We start from the raw sequence: 26,487 nt of genomic DNA on the forward strand, positions 1-26,487 counted from the left end.
AAAAGAAGTAAGAAATAGTGGACCTTGAAAATGACTTCAGGTTTTCTCACTGCGCAGAATATAGTCAAACACTGCTGCAGTTAAATATTTTACCCTTTGTTCTCCCTGCGTGATCTACAATAATAATCTGCTTCCTGTTGACATTTACTGCTGTGTTGCTGACAATTACCTGAAAGAGAAGTTGGGGTGCTTCACTGGGCTAGAAAAAGTTTAGCTAAATCAGAAAGCAGGTCTAATTAAGCAAGTTTATTCTATATCTATAAAAGGCTAAGTTGACTCACACATGGGTGATACATACAAAGCTCTTGCTGGTGCCAATGGCATGTGTGTGTTTCCATCTGTCATTGTTGATCATGAATTTGGTTGACACTTCCATTATAGAGAAAGGGCTAATAGAAATATTAAAATATTTCTTCAAATTACTTTCCTTTCAATGTGCATGACTTCATGCACTAGGCCACTAGTATAGTATAATGAAACATCACTGGATCAGAGTATGAAGTTTTAAATCTTTTTTTTAAAATATATTTTATTGATTTCAGAGAGGAAGGGAGAGGGAGAGAGAGATAGAAACATCAATGATGAGAATCATTGGTTGGCTGCCTTTTGCACACCTCCCACTGGGGATCGAGCCCACAACCCAGGCACGTGCCCTTGGCCAGAATTGAACCTGGGACTCCCAGTCTGCAGGCTGACGCTCTATCCATTGAGCCAAACCAGCTAGGACTAAAGTCTTAAATCTTATCACCAAATTTGTCACTAAAAAGTTAATTAATGCTGTAAAAACCATCTATTCCAACTTCATTTTCCTTGTCTATAAATGGTTAAGTTGGGCCAAATGAGACAAATTTGTATATATCCTATTTAATGCCAAAGGAATAGAATATTTATTTAAAAAGAGGAACAAGAATTCATCAGGAGAGGAGATTTCATTCAATGAAAGGCTCCCTCTTTGCCTGGTGCTCCAAAGCTGGTTTGCCAAATCAGTGAACCTTAATAATCCCTTTTGTAGTCATCTGAGCTTAATTCCAAAAGTATACCTGTTTTTAAAAAACTTTATGCTTCAAAAAGCACAACTAATCACCTTTGGTCATTCATGTTTTGCTCACTAAGCTTTAATTCTAGGGAGTGACTCAATCAGCACACCATTGGAATTCATTTGCCATTATGCCTTGTGCATATACAATATTTCTTTGCTATTATTAAGCCTCATCTATCTAGCAATGTATGGAAACTAAGCAAATTCCAACAGTCAGTCCTCATTCTTTGGGTTCTGTAAGGCAAGATGAGAGTAAAGGTGAAGGCAAAGTGAAAGATAAAGGCAGGAAAATAGCATACATTCTTCATGAGGAAACTTGAGTCAGAAGAACAGATGAATAGTAATCAAAGGTCAGGAAGAAATGCATGGCAAAACACTAAAGAAAACTAGTTTTCAATTCCAAAGAAAAATAAATGGCAACTAAAACAACTGGTATTCAAGGGGATATGAGAAAAAAACATTTTTTATCTTCAATTTCTGTCTAAACCAACACATTATATACTGCCTATCCAAGATTCAGATTACACTTGACAAAGGTTTTCCATATCTTGTTCTAAAGATATCTCAGAATATGCCAGCAGAAACAGAAGAAACCTTTTATCGCTGACAGCAAAAAAAACACACATGGGTTTCAGTGGGAGTCTATTTCAACATGAATGAAAGAAGTTGAGTTGCAGCTTAAAAAATATCTCATCAAGTATTTAAAAATATGCAGTGTACTTCCAAGGGCCTTTACCTATTGAGGAAATGGAAAATAACCTAACTGCCATCAATTCAGTCAGTCATTAACCTTTTCTGGGTCACTAATCTCTTTAAAAATCGAATGAAAGTTATGGTCCAGTCTTTCCAGAAAAATGATCAGATGGCCTTGCATAGTCCCAAGATGTCCCTGTCCCTCTCTCTTCTACTGAGACTTTAAGGCTTTAGGGACCCTAGGTTTACATGAGGGACCCCTGATTATGTAAATTCATCAATGAGATTTCTGCTGACACTCATTCAAACATGACCTATATCCAAAAAGAGGACGCAAACCTCTCCTAATCCAAGTCCCAAACACACGTGGTAGAATTTGAAGATGATTTTTTAAAATTCCCCAAGTTATTGGACATTTTCATAGGAAGCACACGTGTAGGAAAAAGTGAGCTGTGGAATGCTCTCAGACATCCATTCCCAACCAGTGCCTCCTCAACAACAGGGTAGGCTGAGAAGCATGAACAGTCATTCGGGTCGGTGGTGTGGTGTCCGGGTCTTACATTTCTAGAGCAGGTCTAGTCTTAAAAAAATGAATGCATCATGGGGCACAGGGGGAGAGTAAAAGGCTGAGAACAGTTCGAGTGCGGCCCTGAGCAGCCACACAGGGAAAGTTCTGTGCTTTAATGGAAAAGCACTGGACTAGGCGTTAGAAAGCCTGGGTTCTCGCCCTTGCTCTTCATGTACAGCTAGGTGTCACCAGACAAGCACAACCCCTTTGGGTCTCGGAGTCTGATCTTTAAAATGAACCATCAGACTTTATGAGTTATAATGTCGCCTTAACAAAGGCCAGAGGACTTTTCCTACTGACTAGTTCTAACCAGCGTTCAGCTTTCCCCTTAACTCGTTCTTACACATCTTACCGTAATCCTTATAGCACCCTGTGAGGTTGGCCACACTTTTTCTATTTAAAATTAAAGAGGTTTGCCAAAACCGGTTTGGCTCAGTGGATAGAGCGTCGGCCTGCAGACTGAAAGGTCCCAGGTTCGATTCCGGTCAAGGGCACGTAATTTGGTTGCGGGCACATCCCCAGTAGGAGGTGTGCAAGAAGCAGCTGATCGATGTTTCTAACTCTCTATCCCTCTTCCTTCCTCTCTGTAAAAAATCAATAAAATATATTAAATAAATAAATAAATAAATAAATAAATAAATAAATAAATAAATAAATAAACTTAAAGAGGTTCTGCCCTTTGCCCATCATCACAGGGATTCGAATGCAGGCCGGACTCGAGGCCACCTTCTTACTCCACACTGTGCTGCCTTTTCCTGGTCACAGTGCACACTGTGGGCCGAAGGATCTGAGGTAGGTGAGAACCAAGAGCAAGAGAAAACCAACACAACCCGGAGATGCCAGAGACAATGAAAGAAAAGGGGAGGGGTGGTGATGGGATGGAGGGAGACCAAGCTGCCGGACATTCAAGCATTTTAAATGCTAGGCATTCAAGGATGAACATTCTGGGATCCCTTTTTAGAAAAGAAAAATTTCAAGATACAATGCGGTCTCAGTGGCACACACCCTACTGTCTTATAAGGTAAAATGCTATGTTACAAGCCAGTGAACCTTCTTTCCTTCATATTCGAATTCCACTCTGGCCTATGCTGCTGTAGCAACTCCAGCCTTCACAGTTCACAGGAGAAGAATGGCAAGGCTGCTGCCCAAAATAGTTTAATAAGGGCAGCAGTGATTCATGGAATAATAACAGGCCAAGCAGGCAGGCGCCTGCCGAACAGGCCCAGCTGAGAGGGGTTTCATGGCTTAAGGTTAAACTGGAGAACAAAGAGGACATTCATTACACAGGTTCAAGGAGGAAAACACCATTAATACCACTTGCAAACTCCCAAAAAGGTACTTCAGCCCGACAATTTATTAACATTGTCCTGGAGTTCAAAAGCAGCTGACTCGGGAAGGTGGAAAGGGACTATGCAAACACAAGCCTTTAGAACGTTCTCTCTCTCAATGGACTCTGACTTGGTCTCCACATTTACTAATCTTCAGTTTATGAGTAACAACATCTTAAGTTTATGAATAATTTAAAATGGGCAAAACATGTAAAGGAGAACAAAAGCACCCAGAAAACTGTAAAGAAACTGACAACCACAGGCCAGTCTGAAAACCCAAACCAGACGGACCCCAGAACACGTGGGTCATTCATGGTTCTTCTAATTATCCTCTGTTCCGTGAGAACATGAACAGTTGAGCAAAACTGTATGTTACATGAGAGAAAGAGAATCTGCTCTTCCATCATTCCTTTATCGTAACCTCCAGTTGAGGAGCATTTGCAAAGGCTCCCAGTGCTTACCCATCGTCGATGCTCATGCAGTTAGTTATTAGCAGAGAAAAGTAAACCGATGAATAATTCACAAAGTTAGTAACTGCTTTGGCTATCGAAGTTTGAAATTTCAGCCAAAGAGAGAGTCAAATATACATATGCAAAAATACATGAGTTATACATGGCATAAATAGAAAGGGTAAAACAAAAAATTCTAAGAAAGATTTCTTGGACTTACATTGCTTTAGTCTATAAATAACTCCGTGGATAAGATGAAAAAGGCTAAGTTTAAAAGAAGGGAGAGAACATGATGAAGCTGGTGAGAGAAGGCAGATCATATGTGTAATTGCTCTAAAATGGAAATCGGAGAGAAAGTCAATTTTCTCAGCTGGAGTCAAAAGTGAGAGTGTGGAAGTGATGGGAAATAAGGTCACGTGAGCGCAGTTTTTTATGTGTGGAAAGTTAACTCTCACCACTTCGATGCAGGCTCATTTGAAAAAGGCCATTATCAATTAACTCAACAAGTTGTATTTTTTTGTTTTGTTTTGTTTTTTTCTTTATTGACTTTAGACAGGGGAACAAGGGGAGAGAGAGAAACATAAATGTGAGAGAGAAACATGGATCGGCCACCTCCCACATGTGCCCTGACTGACATTTAACCCACAACCTTTTGGTGTACAGGACGATGCTCCAGCCGAGCCACACCAGCCAGGGCTACCTCCAGCCAGGGCCACCTCAACAAGTTTTTATTCAAACATCACACAGATAAATATAACAGGCTCAACACTGACCTTATTGATCAAGTGTAAGTCTCCTTTGCTGGACATCTGAGAAACCATAATATTTCCTTTATATTCTACTCATGTGTCTGAGTTAGAAGCTTTAATGACAAATAACATTGTTTCTTAGATTAAGACAAAATGATCAGTACTAGAATATAAGTGAAATGAAAATCATTGTTACAAAACAGCAACCACAAAAAATACTTTCACCAACTATTAGAGTATAAGGTACCTGCTAGGCCAAAATGGAAGACAACTCTCTCTCTTTTTTCTTTTATAATGTGTTGTTGTTATTGTTGTTGTTGTTGTTGTTGTTGTTATTATTATTAGAGAGAGGAAGGGAGAGGGAGAGAGAGAGAGAAACATCAATTAGTTGCCTACTGTATTCACCTTGACTAGGGACCAAACCTGCAACCTGGGCATGTACCCTGACCAGAAATCGAACTGGCGACCTTTTGGTTTATGGGACAACATTCTAACCAACTGAGCCACACCAGCCAGGGTAAGACAACCCTCTTTTAACATGTGCTTTACCAAAAACATTTCTATCTTGTCCCCCTAACCACTGAAGAGTAGCGTAAAGAACATTATGGTTTCAAGAAGCCCATGTTCAGGGTGGTCTTCTCAAAATCAAATTAGAAATCAAGATGAATAGCCCTGACCCAAGCAGCTTAATTGGTTAGACTTAGAGCATTGTCCTGATACACTAAGGTTGTGAATTCAATTCCTGGTCAGGGCACATACAAGTCAACCAGTGAATGCAAGGAACAACAAATCTCTCTCTCTCTCTCTCTCTCTCTCTCTCTCTCTCTCAAATCAATTTTTTAAAAATTTTTTTAAAGAAATCAAGATGAACAATACCAGGAAAACTTAGTGTAACTACTCAGAAGGCTTTAACCTTTAAGTAAAGACTGTAAGATTGACTGCCATACAGGTTACCTTTGAATAAATCTTTTCTAGAAATATATTGCCCTTCAGCAGCAACATAATGACCTGTGTTTGAATTAGGCTGCACCTGCATTTATATCATATTCCTTGGTGCACAGTTCAACACCCCTGGGCTTTGGGCATGAGGCAGTTGGAAAAGCTAAAGATTACAATTTTGCAGAAATGCTTTCTTCCTGGGAGAGTTAATTAAACCTACTGCACATGTTTGTCTCAATTTATGTAGTGCACAATCTTGAGAATTGTATGTAGTCATCGGAAAATGACTTACAAGAACCTTATAGTGGCTTTTTCCTTTTTAAGATAAGAACCTCTTTTGAAAAATATGTGCAAGGATGCTCATCGCCAAGGTTTTGTACTAGTAAAAACTCTGGAAAGTAAATACAGAATTGGTTAAATAAGGTTTTTTTTAATATCTATATAATAATCTATAAAGCTTCTATTAAAATAATAAGATAGATAAAAGGGAGATTTTTTTTCACTTAAGAATTATAGAATCACAATAAGTTATCAAAATAGTGCAGAGCAGTCAGCGTACCCTTCACCCAGCTCCCACCAATAGTAACATTTTGTATACAACTAGTCAAAACCAGGAAATTAACATCAGCACAATTAGTTTACTCTAATTTTGCTATTTTCACATGCACTGGTTTTCTGTGCATGTGTACATGTATGTATATTGTGCATAAGTCTAAAAAATTTCATCTCATATATTCATGTAACCACAGCCACAACAACCGAGATACAATATTGGTCCATCACCATGAAAAACTAAAGGAGAGCCTTTTGCAGTATTAGAAATGTTCTCTATCTTGATCTGAGTGATGGTTATGCTATTCACTCAAGATTTATTCAATTTAAAATAAAAGTTATGCTCAAATTAGAAAGAATAATGAGGCTCTATTGGTTGACATGGACACTTACTCAAAACTAGAGGCCCGGCGAATGAAATTCATGCACGGGTAGGGTCCCTAGGCCTAGCTTGCGATCAGGGCCTATCTTCCCAGGCTGCCCTCAGCCGGCCCCACCCCCTGCCACTTCTGGTCGCCATCTGTGTGTGGGGCGACTGGTGGGCCATTGGGCCCTGCTCACTTGCACCCCCTTAGCCTGGCACTGCCCACGTCCACCACCACCCACCCCCAGTTCCCTGTTCCCTATTGGGCGATCGGAACCTGCTGGCCGGGGGAGGAACTGAGAGGTTGGCCGGCAGGTCCCCATCGGGCAATCGGGGCCTGCGGGCTGGGCGCAGCTCCTACATTGAGCGTCTGGCCCCCTGGTGGTCAGTGCACATCATAGCAACTGGTCGTTCTGCCGATAGGGTCAATTTGCATATTACCCTTTTATTATATAGGATACTAAATAGTCCATCTACGTATAGACATTTTCCCATTCAACTACTGTAATGAATACATAGCTATACATAAAGGTATGAGCTCTCTCCCATGCATCACTTGGCTTCTTTCGTTTCCTGGATTTAGAACCTTCACCGGCCTCTTCTCTGTCCCATGATAACCCACAGGTTCCAAACTGATGGTTGTCAGAATAGAAATCCTGGTACAAGGTCTCATCTACTTAACAAGCAAGCATTCAGAGTACCTAAAATGTGAAATCGGGATAAATGCCAAGTGCAGAAGTTTCTATGATGATGGCCAGGTTTCTTCCTTTTAAGGTGCAAGTCTCCAGTTCCTTTTCTAAAATCTTTGAGGCCAGATATATTTACAATTATTTTGTTGTTGATTTTACCTTAGAAAGGTAATATGGTATGCATATCAGATAATAACAGATACCAAAGGACCTAGAACAGCACCTCGTAGTTAAACAGATTCATATTTTTATAACAAAATGTATGAACATTCCTATTAACTTGAACAAAGACCAAAAATCGCTTCATGTCAGTTAAGGTCAGACTTAGCCATCCAATGAGCTATAAACAAAGAAAGAAAACCTATTGCTATTCAGATTTCACAATTATGGTAAGAGACAGAATTACAAATAACTGTGCAGTGCTGGGCGTAAGGAGGCGACCACTGCTACTGCTCCTTCTGCAAAGGTAAGACGCAATGGCAGTGTCTGCCGGGAAGCCTGTTCTCTCTGTGGCTCCAAAGTGAACACTGTTTCAGGGGCCAGAGAAGGCTCCTAATGTAAGATGTAACCTCAGAAAAACTCCCACGCGCGGAGAGGACTGGCGGCTGAGTGTGTGGATGGCTTTCTCAAGCGGGAGGGAAACGGAAGCTCCCGACTGCACTGAACTCCAGTTCAGGGCGAGACCCTGGGGATCCAGACTCATATGGGGGGAATCTGGACTGTCAGGAAAAGAGAACGCACACTGAGACTCAGGGGAGCTGCGAAAGGCAGAGGTCCGGAGGTGCGCGTGCAGAGAGGACTGACTGCTGAGTGCGCGGCTGGTTTTCTCAAGCAGGAGGGAGACAGAAGCTCCCGACTGCGCTGAACTCCAGTTCCGGGCGAGACTCTGGGAACCCAGAATCATTCGGGGAGAAACTGGACTGTCTGGCAGTGGGCGAAACTCGAGGGCGGCTTTCTCTCAGAGGTGCTTGCAGCGATTACCGAGGGACACTGAGACCCAGAGGCCTCATAGGGCAGGGCTGACGGGAAGCCAAGGCTGTCTGCTCCGCCCTGAGACTCCGCCCCATCCAAGCTGAGCACAGAGGCTTTTGTAATTTTGCAAGTATTGTCTCATAAGGCTGTCTCCAGCACAGAAGTTCTCCCGGCGTAGACACCGCTGATCCTCACAGCCAATTGGCCTGGAGGTCAATTCCTCCCAGTGAGACCAACAACAATCAAGACTTAACTACAACAAGGCTTTGCACACAGTCCACAGAGGGGTGCACCAAGAGTGTCCACCTCAGGTAACTGGGGAGGCTGAGCCACTGGGCCCTATAGGACACCTAGCACACAAAGCTACTCTACCAACTCAGGGAAGCAGCAAAAATGCAGAGACAAAGAAACAGATCACAAATGAAAGAAATGGAGGAAAGCAAACGACTGGATATAGAGTTCAAAACCACAGTTATAAGGTTTTTCAAGAATTTCTTTCCTAGAAAAGGCCGATAAATATAGCAAGACCCTCGAGGATATGAAAAAAGACCAACTAGAAATTAAATATACACTGACTGAAATAAAAAATATTATACAGAGAACTAACAGCAGACTAGAGGACCACAAGAATCAAGTCAAAGATTTGAAATACAAAGAAGCAAAAAACACTCAACTGGAAAAGCAAAAAGAATCCAAAAATATGAAGATAGTGTAAGAAGACTCTGGGACAACTTCAAGCGTACCAACATCAGAATTATGGGGGTGCCAGAAGAAGGGAGAGAGCAAGATACTGAAAACCTATTTGAAGAAATAATGACCAAAAACTTCCCCCACCTGGTGAAAGAAATAGACTTACAAGCGCACAGAAACCCAAACAAAAGGAATCCAAAGAGGACCGCACCAAGACACATCATAATTAAAATGCCAAGAGCAAAAGACAAAGAGAGAATATTAAAAGCAGCAAGAGAAAACCAGGGAGCACCCATACGACTATCAACTGATTTCTCAACAGAAACTATGCAGGCCAGATGGGAGTGGCAAGAAATATTCAAAGTGATGAATAGCAAGAACCTACAACCAAGATTACTCTACCCAGCAAAGCTATCATTCAGAATTGAAGGTCAGATAAAGAGCTTCACAGATAAGAAAAAGCTAAAGGAGTTCATCACCGCCAAACCAGTATTATATGAAATGCTGAAAGGTATTCTTTAAGAAGAGGAAGAAGAAGAAAAAGGTAAAGATAAAAATTATGAACAACAAATACATATCCATCAACAAGTGAATCTAAAAATCAAGTGAATAAAAAATCTGATGAACAGAATAAACTGGTGAATATAATAGAATCAGGGGCATAGAAAGGGAGTGGACTGACAATTCTCGGGGGGAAAGGGGTGTGGGGGTGCTGGAAGAGACTGGACAAAAATCATACACCTATGGATGAGGACCATGGGGGGGAGGTAAGGGCAGAGGGTGGGGTGGGAACCCAGTGGAGGGGAGCTATGGGGGGAAAAAAGAGGAACAATTGTAATAATCTGAACTATAAAAATTTATTAAATTTTTAAATATGAGTTTGTCATATTTATCCCATTACATATATATGACGTCAGTTTGCATTTCCACAGATTAGGAGTCAACACAACAAGGCACGCCTGTTTTGTGTAGCTGGGAAGAAACAGCCCGATATTAAAAAACAAAACAAAATAAATGGGCTCAATTCTTCTCTGAGCAGAATGTCCCTAATTCCCTCCCAGGCTCCTCTCTACTTCTCTCAAGTCTTTAAAGTTTTACAACTGAGAGAGAGGAATCCTTTTCCTCTTATCGATAAATAGACAATGTCAGGTATATGCTCACCCTCTCGCAACAGTCACATGAATTTCCTACATTCCTGGGATTGGGATGAATTCGCTGGGTACACCGTCATCTAGTCTGTTCCTTTTGGAAGACCTGTCTGTAGTGACACCTAAAAGTGTCATTATTTCCCCCAGTACTCACCCGACCTTCAAAATCACCCCTGAAACAAAGCACCAAACTCATAACCAGAAATTTACCATCTCAATCTTATCTCCATAGCCTCTATATTCGCTTTCGTGGAATATCTTGGTGATGTAATCAGAGCATACTTTTCTAAGAACTCCATTAAACTACAGAAGATCAGAAATGTAACTCTATGCATTTCTCCAAGGAAAAGTATCTAATATTAGAGCCAGGCTAAGAAACAGACTCAATCTGGAAAGAAATCAGGCCAGCAGAATTTAATAAAATGGAAATGTGGCTCTAAGAAGAGCTTTCGCGTTCCCTGGTGCTGACTTTGTCTTCTCCCTGGCACACCTAAATTGGGATGGAGTCCTGACAATGTCATGACCCAGAATAAATACTATAAACAGGCGTGACTTTGGTTGGTGCATTCTGAATCTTTCTTGACACTCATCATTGTACTCCAGGGAAGGCAGTCGTCAGTTTACCTTATGTTTCAGGTTAAAGACAAATTAGAAGAGACAAGAATAGTTAACCTAAGAATCCTTTACTCAACAGTCTTCCCAACATAGACAAGAAAGTAAAAATAGTCAATTATTTCCTTTAATATGCAATAACAACAAATAAAGAAATTTAAATTTGTCAATCTGAAGTCAAGAATAATTAAAGAAAATAATTTGATTGGAGAGAAAGCAAAGAGGAAAATTTGATCTTGATTTTGAGGGATGCCTGGAGTCTTTGTATTCTAAAATACAACCTTCTGGTTACGGAAGTAGCTGCAGAAACACCTCCTCAGCTTATCATGAGACTGAGCAAGAGCGTCCATTTCCCTACGTGCGTTACACCTGCCCGACTCCATTCCTGAGACAACAGTGGTGATGCCAATAAGAAGAAATGCCAGGCGTTAAAAATGTCATGGCGACACTGAAAAATAAACAATCTCTATAAACCAAACACCCTCCCCCTCCCCAAAAGAGAAGGCATGCCCATCGCTCTTCTGCATGCTCTATTTCAAAAGGTTTGTACCACAAAATGGCATTTGTAATCTTCTCATTTGGCAAGGTAACACTGACATTTTAAATTAAGGAACAATCTACATCTACATTATTGCCGAAAATGTTTTACAAACTATAAAACACGAAGCAATTTAATTCTGGCACAATGAGTCAATATCTGCTTTTTTTCCCTGACAAATACCATGATTAGTTTTTTTCTTGTATTTGAGGAAGTAAATTCTTAAGCCAAAATAGCCATGCTGAGTATCTGATAAACTCCACCTAAGGCATTATTTGGTAATAGCAAGGCAAAAGAAAACCCACTTCAATTCAAACCTAGCACCATTTCTCTTCCACATGACAAGCACCATTTCTCTTCCACATGACAATCCTTCCCTCCTTCAAGCAACTCTTCTTTTTTCCAGCCTGAACATCCGCATGTGTCTCCCACAGGGTGGTTTCCAGCCTCTCCTACATCCCAGTCACTCCCCCAAGGACAGAATCCATTGTGAGCATAGGCTCTGCCCACCTGACATTGTGTCCTGTCAATTCTTTCAACAAAGGCTAAGCTATCACCGGGTATCATTCTAGGTTCTGGCGACACACCTCTTTCAAAGTCACTGCTCTCTGGAGGCTTAGCATCTCATCTAGCATCCAGAACAATGCCCAACACAAAGTAAGCACTCACTAAGTATTTTTTAAGACCACTCTCGTAAAATGTAGTGCCTGAATTTAAAAACAATGATCCCAAATGGGGTTTACCGTGCTGAAAGCAGCATGGTGCGAAGATTACTGGCAGCAAAGGATAAGAGAAAACTAGAAGTATGCACAAGGCTGAAAGCTGAGCAGTCTAGAGTGTCTTTGCGTCTCCCTGCATATCTCAATGACACAACTATATTGATCACAATATGAGATATAAGAAGTTCATTGCTCATAAGAGGTCCAAATTACGTCTACACTCTGTTCAAAAATGTAGTTAATACATCCTAGAGACATGCAAGACAGCTGATTTAAAGTATTTTATTTATTAGCTAGCACTTGTTCGTATTGTTATGTAACAAGTTACATTAGTAATTTTAAGCAACTATTTAATTTGGCTCATAATTCGGGGGAGGTGTCAAGAATTTGGGGAAAGCGTGGCTGGGCGGTTCTGGTGTGGGGTCTCTCATGTGCCTGCAAAAATATTTAGTGAGTGCTTCCTGAGTATTGGGTATTGTTCTAGGTGCTAGATGAGATGCTAAACTTCCAGAGAGCAGCGACTGAAAGAAGTGTGTCCCCAGAGCCTAGAATAGCCGTGGGCAAACTACGGCCCGCGGGCCGGCTGTTCTATCCGGCCCTCGGAGCCGAAAGAGCGGAGGGTTCTCTTGCTCTCCCCTCCGCTCCTTTACTTTGAATTTATATTAGTTCACACAAACACTCCATCCATGCTTTTGTTCCGGCCCTCCGGTCCAGTTTAAGAACCCATTGTGGCCCTCGAGTCAAAAAGTTTGCCCACCCCTGGAATAATACCTGGTGCTCACTTAGCCTTTGTTGAAAGAACAGGTACAGGACACTATGTTAGGTGCCTGCGATCAGGTGCCAGGTGAGCTGGAATCACCTGAAGACCCAATGGGAGGGTGTCCAGATGGCTCCCTGGAAAAGCTGGCCGGTGGCGCTGGCTGGTGGCTGGCAGCTCAGCTGGGGCTGTGCACCACGCCTCTCCAGCATGGCCGTCCCAGGGTCGTCGCATTTCTCTACGGCAGCTGGCCTCCAGAGCTAGGGCTCCAAGAGAAGCAAGCCGGCAGAAGGTGCACGGCCTTTTATGGCCTGGTGTTGGAAGTCATGGCATCCTTTCTGCCATATTCTAGTGGCTGAAGCAGTCACAAGCCAACTCATATTCAAGAGGAAAGTATATAGACAAACCTATCAGTGTAGGAGAATTTCTGGCCATTTTTTAAAAACTGCCACAGTTCTTAAAAGGGTAAGTTTCAATGACTTCAACAGTGTGGTATACTGCCTTCCAGCTTTGAGTCATTATGAGGAAAATATTATCTGGTATTTTGTTCAGTCTAAATATCTTCTTTGGTTCAATAAGCTAAGCTGAGTTAATTGATTAGCTTAACAAGAGGGTCACAGAACAGGTTTTGGACTTTTGAACTCTTAGGTAACAATTGGCCACACAAGCACAGGAGTCCTGCCCATTTCTTAAGGCCAGGCTCCAGGCCCGCGGTGCCCGCTGCAGGTGGCACTGATCTCGCCCGCCCCTGCTCTGCTCACTCCCCTCCTCATCACATACTTTGGGTTGGTGAGCTGTAGGAGCAAGTGGGTGGGGAGGGGGCACAATGAGAGAGACACTGAGTCCATCTGCATCACCAGGTTTGTGAGGATAAGAACTTAATCCTTTCTCTTTCCCAAGCACCCAGTAAAGATGGGCTGTTTGGCTTGTGCTCACAGTAGAAAGGAGGAGCCTCACTGTTCCTCGTTCTTGCCCCATTCATACTTTCACATCGCTGAACGAAGCAGACAATGTGTGTGCCAGGCGGCTGGACGGCTGAGTTCCAGGGAGGCTTAGAGCTGTCTACACAATAAGCCAGACAGAGGAGGGCAGCATATGATCTCACTTATGTGTGGAATCTAAAAAAAAAAACACAACAAAAGACTAAACAAAACAAAACTCATGGATACAGAGAACTTAGTGGTAAGCGGGGGTGGGGTGATGAGTGACGGGATCAGGAAGTAGAGCACTTCCTGCTGTGAAATGAATAAATGAACAGGTCCTGGGGGGTTGGTGACTAGAGTAATGAATGTATTGCAGTGATATTGGAAGGTCCCCAGGACAGTGGATCTGGAATGTTCTCATGACAAGAAAAAAATATATATGTAGCTTTTTATGGTGACAGAGGGAGGTCTTAGGAGTAGACCTCCTAAGAGGTAACTATTTTCAAATATCTGAAGTATTGCTACACAGAAGACATCAGACTTATTCTACTTCAGAAGGCGTATGGGTTGAAGTTAAAAATAAGCAAATCTACCTTATCGTTTAAAAAAAGAACCTTTCGGCCCTGCCCAGGTGGCGCCGTTGGTTGGAGTGCCCGTCCTTCAGCTCTCACATTCTCAGACTCGAAGGGGTCCCCTTCCTTTATCACCACGAGGCTGGCCTCATCAAAGGAGAGGTGCAAACTGCCTCCTTCTCCTGAAGCTTAGTGATCCACCACACCAGTAAGCTCTAGTGCATAAAACCAAACCATCAAATTGTATAGTGAATACTGGACCAGGCCTGATGTCACCGTTGGTGAGTGTTGGACTTCAAACTGATGATAATCACATGAATAAACAAACTCACTCCACACAGACACAGCCCAACTGGAGAGAGCCTGGCCTCACTGGACTATTTAAACAGTGCTCTATGTGTAAAAGAATGTTTGTAAAAATCATTCATTTGGAATTTACAATTTGTTTTTCCCCGCAGAAATACTATTATGAATGATTAGGTTCCTAAGCCAGGCCATGAAAAGTATTTATTCTGTCAGAGCACCAAGTACCAGCACAAAAGTGCCTGAGGAAACATAACTTGACCACACTGCATGGTGGTTGTTTTTCACCAGATGAAATATTTAGTAATGCAGTCAGGCTTCCAGGAACAATATTCACCCACCTTGACATGTACACACGGACTCATACAGACACACGTACTGCTGAAAGGGGATTTCTCAATAATCAAAACGCCTGCAGCGATGTTCACTCAAGTCCTTGTCACACAAAAAAAGAAAAGTAAACTCATCAAAGCTCTCAAAGGCAAAGGTAGGAACAATTTAGTTCGACACACAAAACATGTACAACTTTGTGGCCAAAGATAATAGGAAAGAAAGAGGGCCATTCAGAACAAGTTTGCTCAGGATTTAAGTGGTTGTGTAATTTGGAACTCAAGATCACTAAAAGGCATGGCTTCAGGTCAATGCCTAACAGATGAAAGTTAAGTTGCAAAACAGCAAAGTCTGAACCTGAGTTGAAAAATATTCAGTTTCATATTTATATAAAGCTAAGTCTTAAATCTTAGTTAATAGATAAAAGATGCATTTACATGAAATTGTGTCAAAACCCCACAATTAGTATTTTTTTCATTTAATATTTAAGCAACAGCCACCACCACTACCACCCCATAAAAATAATGACTCTCCTAATATTTGAAAATCATATATTTCATAAGGGGTTAATGTCTAAAATATATAAAGAATTCATATGAGTCAATAGCAAAATAACAAAATCTGATTAAAAATGGACAGAGGACATGAATAAACACTTATCCAAAGAAGACATATAAATGGCCAACAGGTACATAAAAAGGTGATCAACATCAATTTGCAGGGACATGCAAATTGAAAACACAATTAAAAAACACCCTTGCCTGTCAGAATAACTAGTATCAAAAAGACAAGAAACAACAGTGTTGGTGCAGATGTGGAAAAAAGGGAACCTTTGTGCACTGTTGATTAGAATGCAAATTAGTGCAACCACTATGGAAAACAGTTTGAACGTTCCTCAAAAAATTAAAAATAGAACTACCATATGATCCAACAATTCCACTAATGAGTATTTATTTAAAGAAAATGAAAACACTAACTTGAAAAAATACATGCATCCCCATGTTCACTACTTATAAGTTAAAAATACATGCACCCCCATGTTCATTATTTATAAGACATGGAAATAATTTAAGTGTCCATCAATGGATGAATGGGTAAAGTGTATACGTGTGTGTATAGGAGTGGTGTACACACACACACACACACACATTTTCTTTATCCATATATGTATACATACATACATATATGTGTACACACACACACATATATCCTATCTAATAAAGAGGGAATATGCTAATTGACCATCACGCTGTAACAAGATGGCTGTGCCCACAGCAGAGGAGAGGATCCCATAACACAAGATGGCTGCGCCAACAGCGGAGGCCGAGTTCCCATAACGAGCCTTAACGAGCCATCAGCAGGGACTTGAGGCTGCACCCCCTGCCTGGTGGGGCTTGACAGGGGACCTGAGGCCACACCCCCCTGCCCCGGTGCCAGGCCAGATGACCTGAGGCTGCGACCCCCACCTGGCGGGGCTTGACAGGGGTGGGACTGGCCAGGTCTGGATCTAGCCCAATGAGGGTGGGGCTGGCCGGGTCTGGGTCTCACGCGATTTCCAGGCACACGTGGGTGGGCGGGGACTTGACTCTGCTTCCTGTGGTGCGCCCCAGACTCTGATAAGAGGAAGATTTTCATATACATTTTACTAATTTTCTTTCATTTCTGACACTTCTATTATAGAGAAAGGGCAAATAGCAATATTAAAATATTTCCTCTATTTAATTCCCCTTTAATGTGCACGAATTTCATGCACCAGGTAACTAGTATAATAATAAAAGTGTAATATGCTAATGGGCTGCGAGGGAAGCTAGAGTCCTGGGTGCCTGCTGGCAGATGGAGGGAACCTTGGGTCCTGGGTGCCAGAGGGAAGCCAGTGTCAGCAGCTGGGGGAAGGAAGGCCTACTCTTACATGAATTTTGTGCATCGGGCCTCTAGTATATACAATAAAATAAAATTCAGTGATAAAAAAGAAGAAAAGTGCCCTAACTGGTTTGGCTTAGTGGATAGAGCGTCGGCCTGTGGACTGAAAGGTCCCAGGTTTGATTCTGGTCAAGGGCGTGTACCTTGGTTGCGGGCACATCCCCAGTGGGAGGTGTGTTGTAGGAGGCAGCTAGCTGATCAATGTTTCTCTCTCATCGATGTTTCTAACTCTCTATCCCTCTCCCTTCCTCTCTGTAAAAAAACAATAAAATATATTTTTTTAAAAAAGAAAAGCTTGCCATTTGTGTCAACATGAATGAACCTGGGGGGCATTATGTTAAGAGAAATAAGTCAAAGACAGACAAATACCATATGATTTCACTTATGTATGGAATCTAAAAGAAAGAAAAACATAGGCCATAGATACAGAGAGCAAACTGGTGGTTGCCAGAGGTGGAAGGAAGGGGACATGGGGAGGATGGGTAAAGGAATCAAAAGGTACAAACTTCCAGTTATAAAATAAGTCATGGAATGTAATGTACAGCATAATGACTGTAGTTAAAAATACTGTGTTGCAGATTTGAAAGTTGATAAAGGAGTAAATCTTACAAGTTGGGGCAGGAGGGGAGGGAGAGGGGAGTAATGAGAGGGGAGGAAAGAAAATCTCTCCTGACACTAATTATTGATGACTGTGGTATCAGGGAATAGAATGTGGGGAAGAGAAATATGAAGAAATTCGGGATTGTGGAAATAGATTGTCAAAGAAATCAATCAAAATCTTATATAAAAATCATTGTGGCCCTGACTGGTTTGGCTCAGTGGATAGAGCGTCGGCCTGCGGACTCAAGGGTCCCGGGTTCGATTCCGGTCAGGGGCATGTACCTTGGTTGTGGGCACGTCCCTAGTGGGGTGTGTGCAGGAGGCAGCTGATGGATATTTCTCTCTCATCGATGTTTCTGACTCTCTGTCCCCCTCCCTTCACTCTGTAAAAAATCAATAAAATATTAAAAAAAAAAAATCATTGTGGTTTTTGGTGCTGTTGTTGTTTTGGGGGGTATTGTTATTAATCCTAGCCCAAGGGTATTTTTCCATTGATTATTAGAGAGGAGGGAAGGGCGACAGAGAGAAACATCAATATGAGAGAGACACATCGATTGTTTGCCTCTCGCAATGGCCCAAGGATGGAGCCTGCAACAGAGGTATGAGGTAAGTACCCTTAACCAGAATCAAACCCAGGACCCTTCAGTCCATGGGCCGACACCCTATCCACTGAACCAAACCGGCTAGGACTAAAAATTGTTTTTTAATGGCCTAACATAAGGGGGTCCTTAGGTGTTCTTTTTTCATGTTTCTTGAAAATAAAAATGCCTTTAAATAAAAGCAACTCCTTGTTCAAGTAAAAAGTAGATCATAATTACTTTTTCCATTGTGCATAGAGGATTTATATTTAATTTCATATCTCTTCTGGTCAAAAACGAAGGAAAAAATTAAAAGTAAATGCAAACCAAAAAGGTCACTCAGTAATATTAAATATATACACAGAGGCCATGACTATGAATGCAAATATAAAAACAACAACAATAGAGCCAGGAAGGAAATTTGGCTTACAAAAGCCAGAAGACTATTAGTGTTTATGACCTAAACTTTATTATTGTGTACACACACACACACACACACACACACACGGTGATCTGTCTTGTTCTTTTTCCTAAAATCCCCGAATTTATTGGAAAAGATGTAAGAATTGAGCTTAAAGAGTTCAATATTCTCTTCACTGTTCTATTCCATGTAAGGGCTGACAAAAAGCACCACAGGGGAGAAACCTGTATTAATTATCCTCAGGGTTTGAAAGAAAAGCTCTTTATTAATTTTAGTCTAAACAAATACAAAACAAAACACTCTAGACATAAACCTGCTGCAAAAGCTCTCAGAAATCAGACATAACACCCACAGCACATCTTGCAGCTTGAATGAATAAACACTTCCAGAGAGACCTCAAATGTTTTCATCATTTTTAAACAAAAAAGGGAATCATTTTATTCAAGTATGAATGAGACTATAGAGAGCTTTTGTACCACTGATAATACTTCTTGGGGACACTCTTAACTGGATTATCTCACTAAATAAAAGGAAGAATGGGAGGGAAGGTGGAGGGGCCTCCTCCTGCCAGTCTTTCATGCTTTGAAAAGGGAGCTCAGACAGGATAGTCTGAGAATGTAATTGTCAGGATGCACTTGAACTACCCAGGCATCAGAATGACACACAAAATTCTATGCGACAAAACTAATATTTGATTTGGGTGAAGATCAGAAATAAGGAAAAGAATGTAAAAAGCTAAGCAAAACATAAGTTCAAACAGGCCCATAGGCTCAAGATTTGCCTGATGTCATTACCATGACCATGTCCCTGGTTATCTGGTCTACCTTGTGTCTGCCCTGGGCCTCACTGTAATGCACTGTAGCAGACTGAAACCTCAGGAATCTCAGAAGATGTAGTCTAATATTGCACGTCTGAAAAAATAATTTTTAACATCCTTAAACAATACATGAAATTGATGAAATTTTAGGTGTTGCTCTACTGTTAAGAAAGGACTCATATAAGCCACCTCAAGAGACTCGATACTGAAATTTTTTATCTAGTTCAAGGTAATTCATGCCAGGCACATGTATAGTCATAGACAAAGTCCCACAACATTCTTAACTCTGTGTCTTACATCAACCCTCAGGAGATTATGGTTAGGTAATTTCCAGGATTCCCCAGCCCTAACAATCTGCAAACCATTAAGTAAGTACCATGGGGGTTCCCCAGATTTAAAACATTTCCACACCGAATTCCCTTTCCCCTCCTCCATATCACCTAAAACAACTCTGGGCTTTTTCTAATGTAATGCTGTACTGCCTTAAAAGATAAAAAGATTAAAACCTTCACTGGAGTAGTTTTGCTTCATTACTAATGGTTCAGGCGACTCATCTACAGCTCAATTCCCAATACCATTTGTCAGCTCTGCCAAGGAGTTAGTCCTTATCTTCACAAACCAAGCACCTCTTTCCTGGGGTGTCTTTCAGAGAAAATTACACCAGCAAGTTCTAATGTCCTGTCCCTGCAGGAAAGGTTGCTCAGAATTTGGGCTTAAATGTCTCTTACTAAAGTAGTGCATAGCAGCTGAATTATGACCAAATTTTCAATCTTTGTGTTACATGGAAAGTGCTAATAAACTTCAGAAATCACTAAACTTCAACTATTATTATTCGATACATACTCATTAAGCATAAAAACAGGCTAAATTTTGCCTTTTGTCTTCTAAAACTATTTCTTAAACAATACACTTGATGTTCCCAAATCTAGTATCAGTCACTGAAAGATTTTGTGCAAAGTGCTTAAGTACCAAATCTCAGCTTCCTCATTTGTATAACAGAAATAAAAAAACTGCTTCCTCAGTTGGTTCTTGTGAAGATTAAAGGAGGGAATGAATTTAAAAATGAACCCTAACAGATTATGCAAAAGTATAATTATTAGTATAACTATTAGACTGTGATTCAAAATCCTGTATGATCTTATTTCCTATTTGGGGGGTAGGGGGCAATTTTATTTATTTTGATTAGGTAATACATTTATAGGATTCAAAATTTAAAAGTTGCAAAAGGAGAGTACAGAAAAACTCTCCCGTTCCTTTCCATCAGCTACCTAATTTTCCTCTCAGGAAGCAACTGATATAATCAATTTCATGTTTATTTTGAGACACATGTGCATTTCCCCCCAATTTTTACACAAATGCTATCTATCATCTATTCCCTGTTTTACACCTTCGCTTTTCCAGTGTAACAATATATCTTGGAGATGGCTTCATACCAATGTGTCGACAGAGGGAGAGCTCCCTCATTCTTTTCACTGGCTGCCCAGGAAGCCACTGAATGGAGGGACCATCTCCCATTTAGGTTATTTAGGTAATTTCCAATCTTTTACCATTATAGTCTTTTGTTCATGCATAAGCTATTTACAAGGTACATTTCTAAAAGAGAATTGCTGGGTCAAAAGTATACATATTTTCAATTTTGGAAAAGATTGCTAGATTGTCTCTCATAGAGATTTTTATATATTTTTTTTTTATTATTGATTTCAGAGACTAAAGGAGAGGGAGAGAGATAGAAACATCATTGATGTTTCATAGAGAACCATGGATCAGCTGCCTCCTATATGGTCCCCAGTGGGGATCGAGCCAGCAACCCAGTTCATGTGCCCCCAACCGGAATCGAACCCAGTACCCTTCTGTCCGCAGACTGGCGATCTATCCACTGAGCCAAACCGGCCAAAGCTCCCATAGAGATTTATAGCAATTTATTCTCCCTTCGCTATAAATGGAGACTATTGCTCTACACATTTGTCAACATAATCTCTTGTCAAACGTTGTTAAATCTTAGCAAACAAGAGCAAAGAATTGGCATCTCCATGTGTTTTCATTTGCATTTTCTAATGATTTTTTGTTGTTATTCTTTTTGGATTGGTAGTCTCTCTTTGAGCATTAAGAAAATTTATTTTGCCCCAGCTGGTTTGGCTCAGTGGATAGAGCATCAGCCTATGGACTGAAGGGTTCCGGGTTCGATTCCAGTCAAGGGCACATGCCTGGGTTGCAGGATCAATCCCCAGTAGGGGGCGTGCAGGAGGCAGCCAATCAATGATTCTCTCTCATTGATGTTTCTATCTCTTTTTCCCTTTCCCTTCCTCTCTGAAATCAATAAAAAATATATTTTTTTGAAAAAGAAAATTTATTTCACTCCCTTTGACTTTCTTCTTCAGTATCCTTCCACACATCCTATAATCCAGTCATTCTGAACTACCTGCTATTCCCCAAATGGGCCACAGTTTGGGAAATGCCCATTCCTTCCATGTCCAGTCACAAAAAATTTTTGACAGTCAAGTTCAAAGGCATTTCAATGTTTATAAATTGTCCTTGTATTCCTCTCACAGGACTTAATCACTCCCTTCTCAGGGTGCCAAGGGCACATTTTTAAAGCTTTATAATATGATCATTTCACTCTGCAATGTACATACGTGTGTCTCTTAAAGTTCAAGACCAAATTATTCAATTTAGCATCCTTTATGATGTCCAATACATTCACTCAATGTGGGATGAAAGACTGAATTAGAAATAGAGACTGTAAATTTTGCCCTAGCTGGTTTGGCTCAGTGGATAGAGCATTGGCCTGTGGACTAAAGGGTCCCAGGTTCGATTCCAGTCAAGGGCACATGCCCTGGTTGTAGGCTCGATCCCCAGTAGGGGGCATGCAGGAGGCAACAAATCAATGATTCTATCTCATCATTGATGTTTCTATCTCTCTCTCCCTCTCCCTTCCTCTTTGAAATCAATAAAAATAAACAAATAAATAAAATTTAATTGCATATGTCCCTTAAACTTCCAAAGCAATGTTGTAAATCTAGTAATGGGGATAAAATAAAGTGAAGATCTGTAGACTTGTTCTTTGGCCTAAAAGTTCATATCACAACATAATAAATGCTAATAAAATTCTTATTTTGAGTTCTTTTATTTAGTGTTGTTTAACACTGAAATTGTGGCTGTGACTTATATGAGTAAGGAACATAACTAAGATCAAAGTATTTTTTTAGGTGAGGTACTAATCTCCAATAAACTCTGGAAAAAGTGATCAACTTCTTTAGTAATCAAGGAAATGTAATTAAAATCACAAGATACCATTAGCATCCAACAGAATGGCTAAAATGAAAAAGACAGACACTGTCAAGCACAGATGTAGCTGAACTAGAACTCATATACCGCTGGGGGAAGTTGGTACAACCACTCTGGAAAATGAGGTAAACCAACAAAGTTACACATTTTGCCAACCCTGTGCCCAGAAATTTTACTCCTAGGTCTACAGTTGATACACACACACATTCACCAGAAGCTATCTATGAGAACGTTCATAGCAGCATTAACTGTAACAGCCTAAAAGGGGAAACCCCAAATGTTTATCAATAGTAATGAAAAAACAAATGCTGGCATTCAGACAATGCAATTCTAACAGCAAAGGGAACAAACAAAACCAAACATCACACCAAAATATAAGCGAATCTCACAGACCTAAAGAGTCGTTTAAGTTACAAAAATAGGCAAAGCTAATCTGATGGTGTCACAAGTCAGGGGACCCCTTAGGAGTAGCCATAGGGACTGGGGATGATATAAGGAAGCTTCTGAGGAAGTGGTAATATTCTGTTTCTTGATCTGGATGCTGGTTACATACATGCACTCATCTTATGAAAACTCATTAAACTATACATTTCTGCTGTGTATACTTTTTTGCAGGTGAGTTACATTTCAATAAAAAGTTTACCTAAAATAAAAGAGAAGCAATCGGCTGAACCTCCAAAAGAAAATATATTTCTTTTAAAATACCTTTCATGAATAAATGTTTTTAAATGTCATAGTGAGCACTTGCTACTTGCACCCCAACTGTCTTGCACTGGTTTGACCCAAGAGCCTACTACTAACAAGAGGTCCCAGAGAAAGCAATGATCTATTCCTGAAGCCATGCAGAGGCCACCCATGGTATTCAGAATTGTTTAAGAAAAAAAGGAGGTGACCAGAGGAGATCAGCTATAGGGAACCAGCAACGATTGCAGAAAAAGAAGAAAAGACAAAAAACCTTTTCAAAATGGTACCAAAATAGCAATTACTCTTAAATAAGCTTTCTGTTCTGCTACTAAAAAGAAACCCACCCCAAGCTATTTATTCCAATGCAGATATCTGCCTCAGCGCCCACCTTCCCTCCCACTATTATTTCAAACTCTGCACGGCAGACAAAGGAAGAGAGTGTCATGGAAGTAATAATTAATGACAAATGCAGGTGTCTGAATACTAGAGGGAAACCAAGGGAAATGAAACACAAACCCTTCCACCTCATTAGTCTTCTAAAAATATTCTCATAATATCAAGGCATGCCCTGCTTAGGTAGTATATGAATGAATGAGCAACCTAATCAAAATGGTTTTCGTGAACCTCAACCATAGCCCAGATACAAACGCTTTGAGATCAGAAAAAGGGGTGGGGGTCGGGGCGGGGGGGCGGGGGGTGGGGAATGATGGCACTGAACTAGTCAAGCAATGCTTCAAATAAACACAGAAATGGACAAAATGAAATCAATGTATAGTAAGCTCAATTTATCTGTGCCAATGGAGACAGACTTTTAAAAACCTTTTCTATTGGGCTGTGGAATGTAGAAATAGCAGGCACTTTGAGACTGATGAACAGGCCCAAACACTTACCCTCTTCTGCACTTGGCATTAATTCATTTTAACTTGATCTCCATAGGGCTCAATGGAAAAGATCTGAAGTCTCGGCAACCACCAGGAGGAGGTGACTTTGCAGCCAACTTTCAATGTCCTATTGTGAAGGGAGATACCAAAGGGATGATTAACTGAAATTCACAGATAATCCATCACCGTTCATGTGGGGCAGTGGTCGGCAAACTCATTAGTCAACAGAGCCAAATATCAACAGTACAACGATTGAAATTTCTCTTGAGAGCCAAATTTTTTAAACTTAAACTTCTTCTAACGCCACTTCTTCAAAATAGACTCGCCCAAGCCATGGTATTCTGTGGAAGAGCCACACTCAAGGGGCCAAAGAGCCGCATGTGGCTCACGAGCCGCAGTTTGCCGACCACGGATGTGGGGCAATGTACAAAACTGGTTTTGCACAGAAACATCACCAAGTAAGGAGCCCCCTCAGAAAGAGATAAGTAAAAAGATGTTGTCAAGGTTTTATTACACCCCTTGACCTCATCTTGTCCGCTTTCAGGCAAAGGTGCTAATGAATGGTGAAATTTGCAGAAGGCAGGTAGAAACAATGAAAACAAGCAAGAGATCTGAATGATCAAACTTTCAATTAAATTTTTTAAAAATCTGGAATAAGTAATTCTTCACTCATGAAACAATAAAAAATAATTATTCTCGCTTACAGAAGGAAGAATTAGAGTTAACTACCAATGTTATCTGAGCTAGGAATGGCATTAAGGGAAAAAGGAAGATTGGAAGTTACCTCCTTTATGAAAGCAGATTTATTAAAGGCATCTATGCTGACCATTCAGCCATAACCAAACATAAATTGTCTAACACTGACCTGGTTAAACAAATTTAAAGAGAGGGTCACCACATCTAGCTAAGAACAGCTGAAATTAGCAATAAAACAGCAAGAAGAGCACTTACTGAGGGGCTGAAAAGGGCTGGCAGTCAGGTTAATACCGTGGTCGGCAAACTGCGGCTCGCGAGCCACATGCGGCTCTTTGGCCCCTTGAGTGTGGCTCTTCCACAAAATACCACGGCCTGGGCGAGCCTATTTTGAAGAAGTGGCGTTAGAAGAAGTTTAAGTTTAAAAAATTTGGCTCTCAAAAGAAATTTCAATCGTGTACTGTTGATATTTGGCTCTGTTGACTAATGAGTTTGCCGACCACTGGTTAGTACATTAATCCGAGTAACTACTTCCCTCTTAGAACAGGGGTGGGGAACCTTTCTTCTGCCAAGGGCCATTTGGTTATTTATAGTATCATTCTCGGGCCATACAAAATTATCAACTTAAAAATTAGTCTGCTCTATTTGGTCAAACATTTAATAAACTCACCCCTAATGCCTTGGCAGGGTCAGACCAAGTGATTTCCCTGGGCTTATATGGCCCCCGGGCCGGGCGTCCCCCACCCCTGTTCTAGAAGAACTCACAAAATAAACGAGTGGCTTGGGGAGGGACTAAATAAACAAATGCATGGATAGCTTTAGAGCTGAGCATTGACTCATTCATCAGGCATTTACTCTAAGTGTTCACAACACTGCAAAGGAACGACATCCATTATTTTTGTCCAGCCAACTCATCCTTCGGCCACTCAATCTTCCTGTGAGAAACCATCCCTTCCCGACCCCTGGCTGGCCAGTGATGGCCCCTATGATTCTGTCCCCAGTTATTGGTTCAGGGTTAGGGGCATGACCAAAGGCAGGGACAATGAGAGGCAACAGCACCTGCAGAAGAGTAGGAAATAGGCCTATAGCTTATGACAGGTAACCACACGGAGAAAGCTCGCCTGAGAATGAAGCCAGATGAAAACAGGCCAGGAGATGACAAGACACAAGGCCCTGATGACATGAGTTGAACACCTAGATGCAGCTATGCCTGAAGCTAGGATTACTAATAGACGTTTTAGCAACGTAAGCAAATAACATTTTCTTTTAAATAGTCCTTAAGCTGGATGGGTTCCTGTTATTTGCAAACAAAATGTCCTAATACATCACTGCTGCCTTCAAAGGGGTTTATTCCTTTAAACCCCTTTAAGGAATAATTCTTCAGCCCAAGCACCCACCTTCAATTATTAACAGATCAAAAAATGTATTTTGAAATGGAACATCTAAGAAGCAAATATGAAATAAGTTTGTCCTTTGTTATTTCCTGCCTCTACAGAACACTGAATTATTTCCTCCCACAAAAGAAAATGAGCTTCTTGGTGTGATTGACTAGGCACACCAGATCCTTACGCCAGGTCGTTTAAGCCTTTAGAACACCAAAAACTTGTCTATCCAGCTCTGTCTTGTGGAGGATCCCAGAAGTTCATAGGATGAAGTGAGTTTGAATTAACCATT

The 26,487-nt window shown here is 40.9% G+C and overlaps 1 protein-coding gene across 4 annotated transcripts in view; it reads right to left on the minus strand.

Moving 5' to 3' along the window:
- Nucleotides 1-26,487, minus strand: part of OSBPL3 (oxysterol binding protein like 3) — a 151,089-nt gene that overhangs the window by 109,007 nt on the left and 15,595 nt on the right. For 3 of the 4 annotated variants that reach the window (XM_080666458.1, XM_080666456.1, XM_080666459.1), the window contains exon 2: nt 24,130-24,247. The exons of the other annotated variant lie outside the window; for it this stretch is intronic. The gene's annotated coding sequence lies outside the window, so the exon portion shown is untranslated. The remainder of the gene's footprint in view (nt 1-24,129; nt 24,248-26,487) is intronic. 4 annotated transcript variants of the gene reach the window in all.

Source organism: Plecotus auritus, assembly GCF_963455305.1.
Source record: "Plecotus auritus genome assembly, chromosome: 4".
NCBI lineage: Eukaryota > Metazoa > Chordata > Mammalia > Chiroptera > Vespertilionidae > Plecotus > Plecotus auritus.